Raw genomic sequence first — 20275 nt, 5'->3', positions numbered from 1 at the left:
AAGGTGAGGAATCCACAGACAGAAGTATCCATCAGAAGAACAAGTTACTTACCTTCGGTGGTGAATACAGTATCTGCCTGTGGATTCCTCACTGTCCCACCCGCCTCCCCATTGTCCACCTGTTTCTACCAAAAAGATGCTCTTACTGTTTAGCATGAATGTTTTTAATATGTCTTAATCATGCTTATGTTTTAATAGTCATTTAGAATGCATGCCTTTACAATGAATTTCGTGGTAAAGTTATGCCTGGTAAATAACCATGCTTTCTAAAAAAATGTAGACGATCCACGTCGTTGTAAGGAAACAGAGGCTGTTCCGTTTTCTCACAACGACGTGCACCACCCCTCAAAGACATCGTGAAGCAGGAACCACGAGGAGAGAGGAACGATGAGGAGTGAGAGGTAAGGGGGATTGGGCATGGGGTTGGGGTTACTTTTCTAAGGTTTAGGGTAGTGCAGTGGTGTTTGGGTAGTGTAGGGGGTCATGCTGGGGGTAGTGTTTTAGGGTTTAGGGTAGTGTGGTGGTGTTTGGGTTGTGTAGGGGATCATGCTGGGGAAAGTGTTTTAGGGTCTAGGGTAGTGCAGTGGTGTTTGAGTAGTGTAGGGGGTTGTGCTGGGGGTAGATTTAGGGTTTAGGGTAGTGCAGTGGTGTTTGGGTAGTGTAGGGGGTCGTGCTGGGGGTAGTGTTTTATGGTTTAGGGTAGTGTAGTGGTGTTTAGGTAGTGTAGGGGTCATGCTGGGGGTAGTGTTTTAAGGTTTGGGGTAGTGCAGTGGTGTTTTGGTAGTGTAAGGGGTTGTGCAGGGGGTAGTGTTTTAGGGTTTAGGGTAGTGCAGTGGTGTATGGGTAGTGTAGGGGGTCCTGCTGGTGGTAGTGTTTTAGGGTAGTGCAGTGGTGTTTGGGTAGTGCAGGGGGTCGTGCTGGGGGTAGATGTAGGGTTTAGGGTAGTGCAGTGGTGTTTGGGTAGTGTAGGGGGTTGTGCTGGGGGTAGTGTTTTAGGGTTTAGGGTAGTGCAGTGGTGTTTGTGTAGTATAGGGGTCATGCTGGCGGTAGTGTTTTAGGGTTTAGGATAGTGCAGTGGTGTTTTTGTAGTGTAGGGGGTCGTGCTGGGGATAGAGTTAGGGTTTAGGGTAGTGCACTGGTGTTTGGGTAGTGTAGGGGGTCGTGCTGGGGTAGTGTTTTAGGGTTTAGGGCAGTGCAGTGGTGTTTGAGAAGTATAGGGGTTTGTGCTAGGGTTAGTGTTTTAGGGTTTAGGGCAGTACAGTGGTGTTTGGGTAGTGTAGGGGGTCGTGCTGGGGTTAGTGTTTTAGGGTTTAGGACAGAGCAGTGGTGTTTGGGTAGTGTAGGGGTCGTGCTAGGGGTAGTGTTTTAAGGTTTAGGGCAGTGCAGTGGTGTTCATGTAGGGGGTCGTGCTGGGGGTAGTGTTTTAGGGTTTAGGGTAGTGCAGTGGTGTTCGGATAGTGTAGGGGGTCATGCTGGGGGTAGTGTATTAGGGTTTAGGGTAGTGCAGTGGTGTTCGGGTAGTGTAGGGGGTTGTGCTGGGGGTAGTGTTTTAGGGTAGTGCAGTGGTGTTCATGTAGTGTAGGGGGTCATGCTGGGGGTAGTGTTTTAGGGTTTAGGGTAGTGCAGTGGTGTTTGTGTAGTGTAGGGGGTCGTGCTGGGGTAGTGTTTTAGGGTTTAGGGTAGTGCAGTGGTGTTTGTGTAGTGTAGGGGGTTGTGCTGGGGGTAGATTTAGGGATTAGGGTAGTGCAGTGATGTTTGGGTAGTGTTGGAGTCGTGCTGGGGGTAGTGTTTTAGGGTTTAGAGTAGTGCAGTGGTGTTTGTGTAGTGTAGGGGGTCGTGCTGGGGGTAGTGTTTTAGGGTTTAGAGTAGTGCAGTTGTGTTTGTGTAGTGTAGGGGGTCGTGCTGGGGGTAGTGTTTTAGGGTTTAGGGTAGTGCAGTGGTGCTTGTGTAGTGTAGGGGGTCGTGTTTTAGGGTTTAGGGTAGTCCAGTGGTGTTTGTGTAGTGTAGGGGGTTGTGCTGGGGGTAGTGTTTTAGGGTTGATGGTCATGCAGTGGTGTTTGTGTAGTGTAGGGGGTCGTGCTGGGGGTAGATTTAGGGTTTAGAGTAGTGCAGTGGTGTTTGGGTAGTGTAGGGGGTCGTGCTGGGGGTAGATTTATGGTTAAGGGTAGTGCAGTGGTGTTTGGGTAGTGTAGGGAGTAACGCTGCATCGCTAGGTGAGACCTAAAAAGCATTGCACCAAGATGGCTGCCAACACTTCCTGGATTGAAGTGTTGGCAGCCAATTAGAGCCAAGCTCGTGCTTGTGTACTTAGGTCCCGCCCAGATATATAAAGACTTTTTTCCTTTAATATCAGAAAAACTACTGAATGCATTTATACCATTTAAAAAAAAGGTCTCTTTCTGAACCAAGGGCAACCTTTTTGCCAAATTTAGTGTAATTCCATTCAGTAGTTCGGGCTGTAGCCGTGTCTAAAGTTTCCTATGGAAAACAACATGGGGAAAACACATTTTGGGACACCCCTTTTTTCTCGGCCCCCGCTTGTCGAATCACCCTGAAACTTTTTAGACACAAGCTGACCGGAGCTGGCCACTAGTTTTGAAAATTTTCTGAAGATTCGTCAACCGGTTTAACGTTGGGAAAAAAATGCTTTTCCTATGGAAACTAGGTCCTAACTATTATTACTTACTGGCGACCGCCAGTAGGTAATATACATATATATATATATATATATATATATTTACAGTATTTCAGCGGAATCACGAGGTCAGCGAGGCAATACTAATCACTTGCATTTGTACTGAACAAACAAAGACAAAAGACCGGAGGTCTGGACTTCAAACGCACCTAGTGCGACCTGGTTGTGAGAATAGTCTGATTACATGGTGAGTACATGCCCTCTTTTACTCATAACAGCAATGTGACCCATTAATGTATAGAGGAAGGGTCAGGAAGCGAGCAACATTTCATTATAACAGTATTACAAACTCCTCAATGGATGGGAAAATGTGGCAATGATATTTTCACTTTGAATGTATGGAAGCACAATTGTGTTACTTAAAATGCTTGTGGTGGAAATTTTAAAAATAACCAAGGGCTTCCAGGTGTGTCAATGGACAAACTACATTTCCCAAGATAAATTTCACCATACAAAAGGTGTGGCAGAGAGAGCAATGAGTGACAATGACCGAAACCACTCTTTTTTTTAAGTTTCAAAGAAATAAGTTTATTGAAAGAAATTGAGTGAACATCAATACTTTGTACAATTAAACATCAAAAATGAAATAGGAAGTAACACAAACATTACATATTCTGTTTGGGAGAGAGAAACAAAATGTTTTAAGAAATACAAAAAGCTGGCTCCTGGAAGTCTTAATTGAAGAAGAAATAAGAAGAAGAACTTAAAATACTAGAGAGATGTAATCTTAGGAATAATACAGAAATAACTTATTAAACAATGTAATTCTCAATGTAAGGGAAGTCAGGGAGGCTGAACAACTTCTTATACAAAGGGAGTGGGAGCACAGGATTGTTTTGCACTACTATCTAAAAACTGTGTGACAGGAGACCATAGTTGTAGACGTTTCTTAGTAAGGGATATAGGATGTACAAAGGTTGTGTCCAATCTGTGATTATGAAAAACAGCATACCACCAAGTTAAATATGATAGTTTAGATGTATCCTTCTAATTCTTTGTTATCTGTAGAAAAGCAACTGCTAACAACAAGCCTATGATTTGTTTTTGTGATTGCCCTATACCCCCGTCAATAGATGGGCTCCCTAGAAAGATGTTTGGTGAAAAGGGGACTGTGGAAATAAAGATAGTGTTAATCTGAGTCCAAACTTGTTTCCAAAATTTGAGTACGTATGGACACATAAAAGGTAAGTGCTTTAAATCAGAGGGTCCAAGGGAGCATGACCACCAAGTATCAGGAATTTCAACATGCATTTTGTGCAAAATTGTGGGAGTTAGGAGGAATCTGTCATAAATGAAAAAAGAGTTTGTATAGTATTTGCTGCTCTAGATGATTTCCTGATTTTTACCCATATCTTATTCCACAAGGAGATGGGTCATTCTATGTTGAAATCAATTTACCAAGAAAGTTCTGCTTTTGTTTTATCTTTGCCAATAGAGGATTCTATCAAGTGAGAGTAAATACTAGAAGCTATGGGGTTTATGTGGAGAAGATTGTGCCACATAGAGTCAGGAAGAGAGGAGGAAGGTCTTAGAAATTGAAAATAAGTATGTGCCTCAAGTATTGCGGTTCGCAAATTTTAAAATTTGTGTAGGGAGGAAAGAGGTAATTGAAAAAGAGAACGCACCTCTAAAAATGTAAGAAGTGTGTCTTGTTCAAATAATTGATGTACCCAAAGTATTCCCTTATTTCTCCATGTTTTCCAGTAAATGGGTTTATTTTTGATGAGAATATGTTTGTTTTGCAAAATAGTGGAGGTGAAAAAGGTATCAAGATCTTGTGGGGCGGAATGGTGGACAGTGTTCAATACCTTTCAGGAGTGTTTAATTACTGGTGTAGAAATCTTTTGTGGCTTGCGAGTGAAGGATAGGTATTCATGAAATGAGAAGGGTGAAAGAAATTATTTCTCAAGCTTAGATACTTATTTGGACAGCTGTCTTAATCGGAAAGCCTTGTGATATTTAGGAAAGTCAGGGAAATTTACACCACCTTCTGATTTTGGACATATCAATTTTTGCAGCGACATTCCAGATTTTTTGTTATTCCATAAAAAGGATAAGAGAATTGAGTTAATTTTATGAAAAGACTTAGTTGGTATGGACATTGGAATATTAGATATGACGTAGAGTATGATGGGGGTTAACATCATTTTTATGGTATCTAGGCGATCCCACCAGGTTAGATAAAGAGGGTGCCATTTCTTAGTGAGTGTAGTTAATTTATCTAGGCATTTATCAGAATTTAGAGAAATTGTTGTCTTAATAGAAGGGGTAAACCATAAGCCAAGGTATTTGATGTGCTGAGGGCTCCATGTAAAGTTAGAAATCAAGAGCTCCTCCTTAAAAGTGTATTTGGTCAAGGGCAGTATCTCACTTATCTCATTATTTAGATTATAGCTAGATATTATTTTATAGGAGTCAACCACTATATCATCTGCATATGCTGCTAGCTTAATCTGTCGGGTGTTAGAAGTGAATCCAGAAATTGATTGGTTTTGTCATATTCAAGATAAAAATGGCTCCTTTTTAAAAAAAAACACATTTTATTAATTTTTTATAAATATAAAATACCAAAACAAGTACCAAGGTGAAAAAAAAATCATACAAACACCCCGGCCCTCCCCCTACCCCGCCCCTCAAACAAAAACAATAAGGATGACTCGAGGTAGAGAGAACCAGTTACATAAAAACTCCAGTTGCTTTTCTCAGTCCACAAAATGTATAAGATAAAGCTTAAACACAGAAGAGTGGCTAATTTTGGTATCCATATTGAGCTGTAAGCAATGTGGTATATAAAAAACATAAACATAGTGATATCCCTGCCATGAATCATTAGAAAACAGGTAGGTCAAGCCTTTAAATAATCAAACATCGCAAACAATCAGGCCAAGCAGAATTGATAGACAGTCATCACCTAAAAGAAAAATGAAGGACATTTTCTTTTCAGGGACCCTAAGAATGTGTCTGACTGAGCCACACAGTGAAGGGTTCACAGGTAGCTAAGCCCTTCTTTTTTCCCCTTTTTTAGCAAAGATAGCCTTCTCGAGGTGACAGGTCGTGACCAATCGGGCAAGCCATTGGGAAAACAGTAGAGGGTTTTGATCTATCCAAAACGAAGCAATACAGATCCTCAGTATAGTCATGGCTAAAAAAATAGGCACTTCACCATTCTTTCTGTTAAACTTGTCTTGTATCCCCAACAGAATAATCGTGGGGGTTAACTTGATGTCCTGAGAGAGGACTTTGCTTAAGAAATCTCGTATTTTACCGAGGAATGGTGCTAGTTTCAGGCAGGTGGCAAACATATGCACAGAGTCTGTGCTGAACTCTGAGCACCTAGGACAGAACGTCCCTTTACCTGTTCCCCATTTAGCAATTCTGCTAGGTGTAATATACAGAAAAAAGGCGGTCTTATAGAATTGTGCCTGCAATTTGGCCGACAGCAGGTCACTCTGGGCACATCGCAAGGCACAATAAAAGGCATTATAGGGAGTATCCAGCTTCAGCTGTCATTTACTTGGTATCTTGGACATGTCATCGGGCATTTGGCTATTCAATGCAGTGTATATATATCTAATACGGGGTAGAGCGGGGTCCTTTAGTTTGTCAATAAGATCAACCTTTGTGAACCCAGCAGTCCCACCAGCCTTACGGGCCAAGAAATCCCTTATGGCAATATATTTAAAGGCCTCCTGTTCCCTCAGGTTGTATTGAGTTTTAAGGTCAATAAACGGCTTGATTCCTTTGGTGGCAAACAAATCTCCCAGCTTTAAGATTCCCACTTTATACAAGTCTTGGATATACTATCTCCCAAAGATAGCTGGCAAGTTGGTATTATTATTGATGGGAGAGTAAAAATTCAGTCTGCATAGCCCGTAAAGTCTACGTATGTTGGAAAAAACTTTATATGCACTCATCAGGGTCTTAAATCTGACCCGTTTGTAGTATCCAAATGTCAATTGCCGCCACAGGCACCCTCGAGCCTCCTCCCCAAGTAGTAGTTGAAAGGGAGACGGGAGTCCTGCGGTTGCAATATAAGAATGTTCATGTAGCAGTTCCGTGCTATACTGCAAAACCGAGGCCCAGTTATACAATCATAAGTTAGGGAGCGCCCATCCCCCTCTCTCCCTGGGAAGGGAGAGCAGCTTAAAAGCCTGCCTAGGCTGAGAGTATGCCCAGATAAATTGAGAAAAGAGTTGTTCAAACCTCTGAAACATTGTTTTACTGATCTCTAGAGGGATAGCCCTGAAACAATATAGTAGTTTGGGGAAGTAGGTCATCTTGATAACATTACACTGCAACACAATAGTCAGGTGTAAGTTGTTTATCCAACTAAGGGCTCTTTTAGTTTCTAGTGCCAACAAGATTTTCTTCCATAATCAGGTCGGTATTTGCGACAATGGTGACCACCAAATATTTGGCTTTCTGGACAACCTGACTGTCCACCCAGTTAATTTCTTTATGTAAGATGATCTACGTTTTTCCTTTATTGAGTACGTATCCCGAGATCTTAGCCTCCTGTTCCAATGCCAAAATGGCAATCTCAGGATCAGGGGTCACCACGGCCAGGTCGTCGGCGTAGGCCATAATTTTAGTATCCCATCCAAATCTACTCACAGCCTGAACTTCTTGAATATTTTCTATTTTCTTAATAAAGTGGTCTATATATAGAGCGAAGAGCAGCGGAGAACAAGGATAGCCTTGGCGAGTGCCCCGTGAGATTTCAATCTGCTCCATCAATTTCCCATTTATTAAAATGCTAGCTGTGGGATTGAGATGGAGGGCTTGAATCGCCTTGGGCCCAAAACACATCCTTCTCATGACGCCTCAGAGAAATTGCCAGGAGACCTGATCGAATGCTTTTTCAGCATCGAGTAAAATTAGCAATATCGGGTCTCCTGAAATCCGAGATGCATCAAGCAGGATGATGGTCCGTCGGATGTGTTCAGTAGTACCTTTCTTGGGGATGAACCCATGTTGCCATTTCGACACCAGGGGCTCTATTCTAGAAGATAGTCGAGATGCAAAGATCTTAGAGTATATCTTAGAGTCGCAGTTAATGAGCGTAATTGGCCTGTAAGAGCCCATTTCCAGTGGTGACTTATCCTTTTGCAGAAAAATTACGATCTTAGCATTGGACCAGGAATCAGGTGGAGAAGCCCCGTTAAAGATAGAAACTACAAGTGAAGTAACGAGAACTCTTATTTGAGGAGCAAAACTTATATAAAACTCGACCAGGATACAGTCGGCACCAGCCGCTTTACCATCTGGCAGACTTGCTAGGGCTATGGCAATTTCTTCCCAGTTCAGAGGATCTTCAAGTTGGTCATGATCTTCTGCACTGAGTTAAGACAGGGTGATTTCATTAAAATAGTTAGAGATCCCATGCTCTCTCAAGTCAGATGACCTAATGTTCTCCTCAGAGTAAAGATTCTGATAAAACTCTCAAAATGCCCTTTAGATTTTAGTCGGGTAATTAGTAATCTCTTCTGTAGAGAGTTGAATCGAGAGTATTTCACAAGCAGAAACCTGCTGCCTAGTTCTGAGAACCAATTGATGGCTGATGAGCTTGCTACACTTATAGATTTTCTCACGTGCAGAAGCTCATTTAGCTGCCACCCTCTCTGCAAAAATTTACCCAATTTCAACCTTAGTGACTATCACTTCAAGCTGAGAAGCTTCAATTTCAGCCCCCCATTGAACTGCCTGAGTTACTTTCTCCTATGCCTTTTTCATCTTGTCTTGAAGTTTTGAGATCAGCATCTTTTCTTTCTTATTTTTCCTTATGGAGAACCGCAAGGTCTCCCCCAGGATACCCGCCTTCAATGCATCCCATACCACCATAATTGTGGCTGACCCTATATTTAGCTCAAGGAATTCTTGGATCCACCCAGGCATATGCATTTAATATCCGGCATCATATAGTAAAGCTTTTTCAAAGCTCCAGTTCGGGATCTCCCTGCTGAGTCCAAACCCCCCATGTTTATGATAAGTGGGTTGTGGTCTGACATACATCACAGAGCAGTGTCTATAGAACAGTCCCGAACCAAGGAGGATGAAACCAGAAAATATTCCAGCCTTGCTAAGGAGAGATGTGGGACTGAAAAATATGTGAATCCTGGCTGACTAGATTTTAAACTAGCCCACACGTCACTGAGCCCATGAGTTTGCATTAGGTTTAATACAGCTTGGTATACTTTGGGCTTTCTACCTACGTAGGACCATTGATCATTTGCTTTCCAGTTGCTAGGTAAATTGATGTTAAGGTCACTACAGATAATGATTGGGAGAGGCCAATGGGCTAGTTCTCCTGTGATCCAGTTAATTACCCCAGGGTCGTCAGTGTTACTCCCATAGATGGAATATAAAGTGAAAGAACAATTGGGAGGTAGGCAACATTCCGTTATGAACCATCTTCCAAGAGGGTCAGATATCACATGGACAGACTTCAGTGAATGCCTGTTTCGTACAATAACCCCTACCCCTCTTACCTTCGCACCCTGTGAAGTCCCCCATAACTCTATACCCCAGAGAATGCAGCAAATGTTTCTGCGATCCCTCAATGTGTGTTTCCTGGAGACTAACAATGTCAGCCCCCAGTGAGTGCAGACCCTTTGCCACCTTCTGTCTTTTCAGAGCATCATTCAGGCCACATATGTTAACTGAGAAAATTCTAAGCTTGCTTAACTTATTCATACAAAATTCTTATCAACTGGTCAGGATTAAACAACATGCAGATAGTATACACCACATAATCAAAGATACAAATCAGTTTTATCCTGTACGCAGAAGAGCCTTAAAAGTTCCTTCTCCTCTGTCACCACAAGCTTACTCAGTTTGCTCAATTTATTTTCTTTTTTTTGCCCTTTTGTTTCTCTTAACCACCCTTCCATGACTGTTATAATTTTATACCCTAACTTCCAATATAGCTTCACAGTAACTAAAGCCAGTAAAGTGAGAACAAGTGTCATTGATCCCTCCACCACAGTACAGTTAACCCTCCACCCTTCCCGAGCCCACACCCCCTAAATTAGAGCACTCAGGCAAGCCCTGAGTGATGGTTATCAGATATGGATCCCCGCTGCCAAGCCACGCCATATATAGCAACAAAGAGGATTCGGTGTATACTTGAAGAGAAAAAAGGAAAAAGAAAAGAGACCGAAGAAAGAAAAAGGAGGAAGAAAAGAAGGTTCCCCCATTTAAAAACTGATCTGCCAAAGCCCTCTGTTCGTTCACCCAGAAATTCACCAGCCTTAATCTCTGACAGAAAGATCCAAGAGGACCCATTTAGGATGACTTTCAGTCTGGCAGGGTTCATTAAAAACACCTGAGCACCCAGCTGTTGAAAGGGGGTAATTAGTTGGCACAGTCGCCACCTCCACTCTACTGTAGAATGACAAAAGGCAGGTTTAGCGAAGAACATTACCCCATTAGACCCCTTCTGAGTGTTCCGGTGCGCTTGATCATAGCCCAGCTGCCTAAGGAGGAAGTTCCCAAAGAACACCAAGAAGGCCTTGGGTTTTTCTCCAGAAAAACTGCTGCAGTCGCGTCATTGCTTTAGATTGAAGGGGAAGCGATGTGCCCGCTGAACCTCATGTTCCCAATTCCAGTTCGAATGATCAGGAAAAGCCTCTCGCAGGAGTTTCACAACATAGAGCCTTGGGTCGTCCCCCTCTACTTCTTCCAGAATACCTAGTAGGCGAAGATTATTCCTACGTTGTCGGTCTCCTGCTCTTCCATCTTCATCATTAAATCCAACAAACATGCAGCCTGAGAAGAACCTTGGTCTTTTAGGGTGGTTACTTCAGCTTCGAGGCTCTTTGTACGGCCTTCGACCATGGTAACACGATCGCTAATGTCAGTGCATATTTTACTTAGCTTCCTCATGCCCCGTTGTAGTTTTTTGGCAGCCCCTTTAGCTAAATGGCTGTCAGAGCCGGCCTCTTCTTGGAAGTGCTTGATTGAAGCTAGAACAGAGGCTAAATAGGGTTCTGCCATGGACTCTGGTGTGGGTTTTAAGTTTTCCCAAAGCAATGTCTGAGCGGCTTCTTCACCAAGGGTAAAATACATCTGAGAGTCTGAGTAGTCCCACTTGAGCTGGCTTCGTCTTTTTGCCTTGTTGCGTATCTTTTTCTGGCGCTGAACAGTTCCAGTGTCTTTGGAAGGATCGGTATCATTGTCTTCTCTTGAACTGGTTCCACCTTCATCTGTCTTGGACATAGAGCCATCGGACACGGAATAGAAATGTTCACCGCTAAACTCAAGAGTCTGAGGAGCTTGGGGACCTGGATTAACTTCCAAGCTAAGGATTTGGTTAGTGGTACTGGCTCTGGAAGTTTGGACCTTCCCTCAACTACGCAGACTGTCGAAGCAGAGTCTGGAGTTAGGGCAGCAGAGGCAGATGGTGCCGTTATTCCTAAATCCACAATGGTTGCAGTGCTTCCTTCAGTAGGAACTGGGGTAAGTTTAAAGTTTGTGGGATCTGTCAGTCCTTCTGTGCCATCCCATTGTTCTCTAGGTGTCCTTGGGCTGAACAGAGGTGTTGTTTTCCTTTGGTGTAGGTGCTGATTGCCTGAAGTTCAGATCGCCTTGTTTGCCTATTGATGAGCAGTCAAGTTCACTCTCAGGGGGGAGTGTAGAGTCCAATATAGAAAGCGGTGCCTTAACTCCCAAAAACAGTTTGGCGACAGAGTGCTAAAGACCTGCACCTTCCTTTGTGGCTCCACCACCCCCAAGTCTCCCCGTTATCTCTTCGAAACCGCTAGCCTCCCGTTTACCTTTAGGTGGGTTGCCCGGCACCACGACATCCCCTGGGGCGGCGCTTGCTTGGACGGCTTGGGCGGCTTTCATTTTGTTTATTTTGTTGATTTTTGCTCCCCGGGTCGACGTAATCTGGCTCTGCCTTTGTCTCCCTTTAAGCCGGAATACCAACTCAATGGAGACCGAGGAAAAACCGAGGCAGCAATGGAGCAGACCAGCCAGTGAGTAAAAAGTTCCCGGAGCGCTCTTGCAAAGGCGAGCACCCCGCAGCCGTTTCTAGCATCCGAGTCAGTCCCGACGGTCTGACAGTAGAAACGGGCCGGTTGCGTTCTGCCCGGTTTCTGAGTTGGCATCACGGGTCAGTCAGCATAGCCGATTGTCGATGTATCTCCGGCACAGCGTGAGAGGCTGGGTGGCGAGGACTCACACTGACACCATCTTGCTCCCTGGAGCTCCGATCCTCTCACGTTAAAAATGGTTCCACTGCTAAATTAAAAAGAAAAGGAGATAAAGGACAGCCCTGATGAACTCCTCTATGTAAAGTAAAATAGGAGGAAGTAAGACCATTAGTGAAAATAGCGGCGTTGGGTTCAGTGTAAAGTAAAGCAATTAGGGAAATAATTTTTGGTCCAAAACCAAACCACTTAAGTGTGCAAAAGATAAAGGGCCAATACACTCTGTCAAAAGCCTTTTCTGCATCTAAGGCAATCGCTGCGAGGGGTTCTGAATAATGTGATATTTTAGATAAAATATCAAAAAACAAACATGTAATATAACGCCCCTTGACAAAACCCGATTGTTCCTTGCCAAGTAGATGAGGGAGATGTGGTTTGATTTGAAGGGCTAATGCTTTAGAATTTTTTTTATAGTCTACTTTGGCTCTGGAAATGGGTCTATAGTTTTTGCAATAGCGCAGATCCTTGCCTACCTTTGGGATGAGACAAATCAAGGCCTCTAAAAAGGAACCTGAAGAATGGCATGACTTAATAAAGGAGTAGATAAGAGTGTGGAGGTGTGGGAGGAGTATTTGGGCAAAATGTGAGTAAAATTTGACTGTAAAACCATCTGTGCCTGGGGCTTTATCTTTTCGGCGAACCTTCAATGCATTGATCAGTTCTATCTGTGTGATATCAGATTCCAAAAGGTCTAGGTTTGTCGGTGGGGTTGCATGCTTCTGGACAGTAGAAAGATAATGGGATATGGCAGTATCCATAGGTGTGTTCTCTTGTGTATATAATGATTTTTAGAATTGTACAAACTCTTGTAAAGTTTCTGAATCTTTGAATTTTTATGTTTGATTTAAATCAATAATGGATTCAATTTGGAGCTCAATCAGCTTGATCTTAAGGTAAATAGCTAACAATTTATCTGATTTGCATTGGCCCATATAACATTTCGCTCTGGTTTTCAGTAAATATAAGGAAGCGCTTTTAGTTGAGTCCTTGTTGAATTCAATCTTAGCATTTATAAATTCTGATAAACAATCCTTTTCTTTTGAGGTGCAAAAGGAGTGCTTCAGTCTCCTTATCTTAGTGAGAAGTTCAGCATTAAGTATTCAGGACTTTCTTTGTTTGCTGGACACATATCTGATGATAAACTCACGTGCGGCAGCTTTAAAAGCATCCCAAATTGTTTGGAAGGGAATATTGTCGGTTTGAATAATTTGAAAATATTAGTGAAAAAATGAGATAAAAGAAGCATTAAAATTGGGGTCTAGAAGTAAGGAGAGGTTGTTAAAACGCCATCTTTTGGGAAGCACAGATTGAGGTAGAATGTCTATCTGAATCCAAATAGGAGCATGATCAGAGATGAGTATGGGGCCTATGTCAGCTGAACGCAGAGATTGAGAAACATTATGTGAGATGAAAATATGATCAATTCTGGACTGGGTCTGATGAGGTGGGGAAAAGTAAGTGTATTCTTGTGAAGAGGGATTGCTTAGTCTCCATGCATCCATTAAATTCAGTTGTTTTATGGATTGTAAAAAAGCTTTATGTGCTTTATTCAGGATAAAATAATCCTTGGATTCTCAATCAAGAAAGGGATCAACCACCTAATTGCAGTAACCTGTTAAAATAAAATTCTCTTCGGGGGTATTTTGCAAGTAGTCGAGAGATTTGGGACCAGAAAGGAGCATCACCATTAGTAGAGGCATATATATTGAACAAAGAGACTGAAGTCCTCCTGATCATTAAATTGGTGTACAACCATCTACCCTCATTATCTGATTCGTGAGAAATAAGCTTAGCATTCATTGCCTTGTGACATAAAGTTATAACACCATTTATTTTGCCATCACCGGGTGAGAAAAACACTTCACCTACACAATTCTTTTTACGTTTTAGTGACTCATACTCTGTAAGGTGTGACTCTTGCAATAAGGCTATATTAGCATCTAATTTAGATAAATATTATACTACTCGCAGCCTTTTGATAGGAGAATTTAAGCCTCTGACATTCTAAGTAACAATTGTTAGAGACATAATATATTTATACAAAATAAATAAGTAAGGAAACCAGCATTGGTGTACATGCTATCACATATAGACCATAATACAGATACAAATATATTGACATGGAGAGCCAATGTGATAAGAAAGGAAGAGAAGAGAGAATAAGAAATAGATAGATGATAGTAGAAGATTTTACACAAAAAGGTTTGAAGCAGGAAAACAAGATAGACGTAGAAAAAAGAAAGATTGATATTAGAATTACTAGAAGAAAAAGGAAGATCATAACTACATAGATTCAAAAACAAAGAAAGGTTGGGGGGGATGAGGCCACTTGGAATGATGACATGTCCAGACTCCATAGTGGGAAGGCGGGAAGGACCGCGGAACGAACGACATGCAAAACAGATAAATCATATGACAAGGAGATTATACCTGTAAGGACAAAAAAAGAGGTTAATATTATTTAACATACCATGTTAAACAAAAACCCTTTCTATGAAGTTTGTATAAAAAGACATCCGAAACATGAAAGTGACTTTGAGATTTAGAGTGGGACTGAACAGACTACTTAGTATGCGCTAGAGAGGTGTCCAAAGTTTCAATGCTGAAAGTACTGAGGAAGATTTTCAGCCTAGCTGGGTCTTCATAAGTAGCGGCCTTGTTGTTGTAGGTTACTTTAAATAAACAGGAGTGCAATCAACCAAAACGTGCACCAATAGAGCGAAGATCTGGTCTCATAGTGAGAAATTCTCTGCGTCTATCAGCTGTGTTCTTTGCATAATCCTGTGAGAAGAATAGATAGTTACCCGACCATGAGGCTCATTTTATGGAGCTAACAGGACCTTGAGAAGATCAGTATATTCTAGAAAATACAATATGACCCCTCTTGGTTATCTTGTGCTGTAAGTCGCTCAATGAGGAGTACCCAATCTGTGGTCATGCTAGATGGTAAGGAGAGCGCCTTCCGGCACTCTCCGAAATGTTGGGAGAAGTGATTTGAAGAAGGTGAGAGGATCAGAGCCACATATTCTGAGATTATTTTGTCTGTTCCTGTTTTTGAGGTTTTCCACCTGTTTCTAGAGAGATGTAACCTTAGAATGAAGAGCTTCAACCTAGAGACTGGATGAACCAAAAGATTTGAAGTTGCGTTCAACTGTGGTGATTCTTTCTTCCAACTGTGTCCATCTGTCTGTTAGAAACTGTAGTTTAGAATTTGACTCTTCTACAAATGGGCGCAGAGTGCGGATCTCTTCTAAAAGAAAGTCCATAGATACAGTCAAGATCTGTTTTGGTGGAGGAGGGTCCTTTTTCAAGTGTTGACTTGGTGCCTTGCTAGCTGCAGAAGGCGTATTTATGCTGGATGACGAGGTGCCTTTAGATGGTGAGTTCACAGAGTCCTCCATTGAGGCAAGGTGCATAAGAAAATTCGAGCCAGTTATGAGCTTGTAAGTTGAGAGTGTCAGCAGGGTTTTTGCTTTTTAAAGTCTGCCCATGTGAGCAGATGGTAAAGAGCAGGATGAAATACTTTTAGCGTAAATTCCGTTTCCCTCTATAAAATAGTATTTTTCTTGGTGTAATGCTACATATATGTTGTGAATCAAAGGTTGGTCGCACTCTGCTCGTCACACCAGCAAGTTGCCCCAAGGAACTGTGGTCAATGTAGTGGCGACGGCGAGTACGCCTATGCCACGGTGTATGTAGAAAAGTATGTGTCGCATTAGCCATCCCTGGACACGTGTTTCGAGGTAGTTGCCTCTCGTCAGCAGGGAGCAGGTCAGTGTAAAGGGGTGCCGCGTGGACTGCCAAAATGTAATTAAAACAGGTAGAGTACCTCTCATGGCGCGCAGGTGCAGGTCCAAGGCTCGTCAGCCCGTTGGCTCAAGGGAGCCGTAATAAATGAATCAAAGGTTGGTCGCACTCTGCTCGTCACACCAGCAAGTTGCCCCAAGGAACTGTGGTCAATGTAGTGGCGACGGCGAGTACGCCTATGCCACGGTGTATGTAGAAAAGTATGTGTCGCATTAGCCATCCATGGACACGTGTTACATATATGTTGTGATGAAAGTTTGTGAGGTCTCACAAAGAGTGCAGCATAGAATAAGCGCACTGAAGGTATTTGTTTATGTCACTTATGTGACTAGCAACTGTTACCACAAGAAATGCAGCACTGAGTAAAAAGTATTGAGAATAAATGTTTCATACCTCACAAATGTTATAAAGGAATATGTGACTAGGGCAGCATTGCTAAAAAACAAAGAGGAAACGAAAAACTGAGGGGAGAATCCATGTGTCAGAGCCTTCTTTTTACCTTTTAGGTATTAAAAATGGCAGACGTCATGCCGACGAAGCCGCTCAGAGCCAAAGAGGGAAGGTGCGTTGCTTGCAGGATGCTGTATGATGGGATGAATACTCCGTTGATGTCTCCTGTACTTACTGAGCCTGCGAGTTCATTTTATCGGCTCACAGACGCCGGGTAAGCTGTTTGTGCCTTTGGTCTTCACGCCGACCCAGGGAGGGTCACGGGAACACCGCCATCTTTGTTGGGTGCTAGCCACGCCCGACTGAAACCACTCTGATAACAACTGATGTCGAAACGAGTCATGGTGTCTAATAGAATACTGATTGTCCATTAAAAGAAGGTTACTAAGCAATGCTTTTGGGAGTGCAGCGTTATATCCTTTTGTATTTAATGTTTTTGCTGTTTTGTTGTCTTTACCCCCCATGCTAGCACCAGCAGCTAGAGCGCGCCATTGTCAGACTGCTTTGTTGTAGATCAGATTACATGGAGTGGAGAGATTTCTCAGATGGCAAAAAATGTACAGGATTTGGCAATGGAGGAAAGAGCTATCTGAGGCTTCACTGAAGTTCCCTGACAGCAAAGCTATCCCACAGGCTTCCCCTGAAACCGCAAGCTGGTTCTCAAGGTATCCCCATTGGACAGTCAAGGTTTTAGATAGAACTGCTATCATTCAGGTCCATGGCTAATATTGCATGGCTGATAAAATCTGATGGAGATGAACTGTAACACTGCTCAGGGTTGCATTGATAGTCTGTGAGGAGTTGTGAAATCCAAGCTGGAAGCCAAGCAAATGCGTGCTAACTGTTTTCGACACCGCTCGTTCTCTGATGGATCCTGCATCAGGAATTTTCAGTATTACAAAGTTCATACAAGTTATTTTGATTACTTATATTAGTTTCACTCAATCTTTTATATAGTGCATTAAACTCCAGGCCACTGGAGTTAGGCAGCAGTGAAGGACCAAATTATGCAGCAGGATTAACTCATTTATGAAGTAAGGAACGAAGGACAAATCATGTGGCATACTATGTGTTTAAAGTCAAATTATGTAACTTCCAATGAGTTTATTATCAAGATCTTAGGACATTATTTGAAAACAGACCACAGTGAAAAAAAGTACACCCGTTTTTCAAGACAGAAAACCAGACGTATTCAACATATCCTACTCAAAATACTCTTCACCAATAATTAATAGTTGTGTCTATTTAAAAATATTGCAAAAAATACTAAACAAAAAACAAGTACCCCATACACATTTCTCGCAATCAAATGGTCTCAATTATTTGATTTATCTCATTATGTTCCAAATGTTGTCTTAACTTTGAGGTTTACCCTGTGCTCACAATAAAAAACTAGGCCTGGGCGGTAAATTCCGTTCCGCTCGCGGAATTTGCGGAATTTCGGTAATTTTGCGTTCTGCGGAGAACGCGAAATTGCCCAAAATTCTGCTTAACGCGACTTCACGAAATTTTTTCTTGTTCGCGTTCTCAAAATGCGAGTTCACGAGACATTTCTCCCCGAACACGCAAACAGCAACTATGAACAGGAAAAAAGCATCGCGAACATGCAATTCCGTGTGTTCGCAGAATTTCTGGATGTTCACGGAGATTTTTTACCGTTTCGCGGAGATTTGCGTAACGCGATTACGCAAATTCCGCCCACCCCTATAAAAAACCTTATAGTAACTTTTAGACCAGATTCAGCCTGGAGCAAAGTCACTTAGCGTCACTGAAAGCATCATAAACTCCTATGAGGGTGTTTACTTTGCAGTGCAAAAAGAATTTTGCACTGGAAGAGTGTACTTTTCTACTATGCCTCAGAAGTACATCTTATTTTAAGGATGTCCAAACACTTTCCATCGCTCTCCTATGGGTAGAAACTATTGAATAAACTGCAATTTTTTAAAGTGCTTCGCAACCTAGATCCTTATGTGCTGTTCATACATTTTAATCACTTTTTCCTGACAGCTATCAATGCCTAAATGATCTCTATTTGTAGATACAAAAACTTGCAAAGCCAAGGTGCCTAGGATGGACAGGATTACTTCTACATTTCTATGAACAGATGTTTGCTTGGCACTCAGCACCATGCTGCAAAACATAGAGACTATTCAGTATACATTCTGGAGGCCCAGGAGGCCCAGGAGTGCAGTGCTGAATTCTGTTGTGTAGAGAAGACAGTTGTACAGATCTTGGTAGATTTTCCCCCTTTTCGGTCTCTCCCACATAGACCCCAGTGACAGCCGCACAAAGGTGGATCCCAAGGTAGATCCCAAGCCCCTCTCGGATTTCAGCCAATTTATTCTGACTGGCTATTGCTACCAGTGGTCACTTAACACCACAGCACCTGCTCAGAGGCAAGTAATGGCACATCAGAACACTCACAGTTGACCCTCAGAGTCATGCCCTTCTTTAAGCTTTTTTATGCAACAGCAGTCTTTGAGCCTCACCTGGAACACTCAAGTAAAAGAGGAAGGCCCAGGAACACCTGGTTCTGAGGCCTCGACTCTGACTGCAAGGAATGGATTACACTTGGAGTGGAGAAGATTGAAAGAAAAGTTCAGGACGGAGATGGCTGGAGAGTCCTGGTTGAAGGTCTATAATCCTATACCATCTTCCTCCTGTAACTTCCTTCTCCTTTACAGACCTTCACCTAGCAAGGCAACATTCCCATACACACTTCTAGACACAGTTTCAAACCTGATAGCAATACACTACAATCTATGAATTATGGGTGACCTCAACATTTGGTTTGACAAACCCAATATGCCCCATCCGAAAACAATAATCGCTGGCCTAGACGTATTGAACCCGCATCAGATCGTCCACAAACCCACACACATCACTGGACACATCCTAAATGTAAGTTTTGCTAATACCAAACTAGTTAACTTTCAAACTATAACTCCAGTCACATAGTTAGACCACCATTTGCTTTCTTTCCAACATAAAACAACACTAAACGACTCACCTAAAACTACCTTACATGAATCCACCTATCGACCGTGGAACAAACTCAATTTGGAACACTTAGAAACATAACTAATATCCAGTACAGATCTGGAACAATAAATTCTGTTAAAAAACTATACGCGTGGCTACAGGAAGCTTTTGACATCCTAATAACACTGAAAACCACACAACAAAACAAAAGAAAAGAAGCACCTTGGAGAAATATAGAGATAAAAGACATAAAACAAAAAATTTGAAAGCTGCAACGTGCCTGGCTCAGGACAAAAAAGCTAAGAAAAGGTACTATTCAGACAGAATCCAAAATGCTAAATGTGCAAATAAAGAATTCTATAAAATACTCAATGAATTTCGTAAACCAAATTGCCTAGAAGGGACTCATACTTTTACTGAAGACTTCACAGACAAACTGGCAAATCATTACACAGACAAAGCAGACATGTTGGACTCATTCTTAAAACAGACACAAAGCACCAGCACTAACCATTTTACAAAACAACAATCCAAGATTACTCTAACCCAGCCTCTCTGTTTCTTCCAACACATCTCACACAATGAATTTATGGACCTGGTCAAAGCAAGCAGGCCTGCCAGCAGCTCTTTTGACCCCTCTCCACCGTAAATTTTCAAGACAATTCTTTTAACAACCTCTGCTGCCACTCCAGTAAGAAGAATCATCAGCGATTCCCTAGCTAGCGGAATATTTCAAGAACTCAAAAAGTCATACAGATGCCCTTTCCTGAAGAAAACAAACTTGGACCCGCTGAACACTGACAACTACAGGACCATTACAAATGGACCTTTCATGGCAAACTGATAGAAAGAGCAGCGTTCACCCAGATGTCACAATTCATTGACGAGAATGCCATACTTTCAGACTTCCAAACAGGATTCCGTCCGGGAATAGGCGCAGAATCTGCCCTCCTTGAAATCTGGGATGACCTGAAGAACACAGTTGACCTCAACGGGGTTGCTGCGCTACTCCTCTTGGACCTCTCGGCTGCCTTTGACACGGTTGACCATGACACTCTGAAACAAAGACTCTACGAAGCCGGCATAGAGGGGACTGCTCTAGACTGGATCGCTTCCTACATTCGAAACA

Source organism: Triturus cristatus, chromosome 5_1 (assembly GCF_964204655.1).
Source record: "Triturus cristatus chromosome 5_1, aTriCri1.1, whole genome shotgun sequence".
Classification (NCBI taxonomy): domain Eukaryota; kingdom Metazoa; phylum Chordata; class Amphibia; order Caudata; family Salamandridae; genus Triturus; species Triturus cristatus.
Note: the sequence above shows the minus strand (reverse complement) of the source record.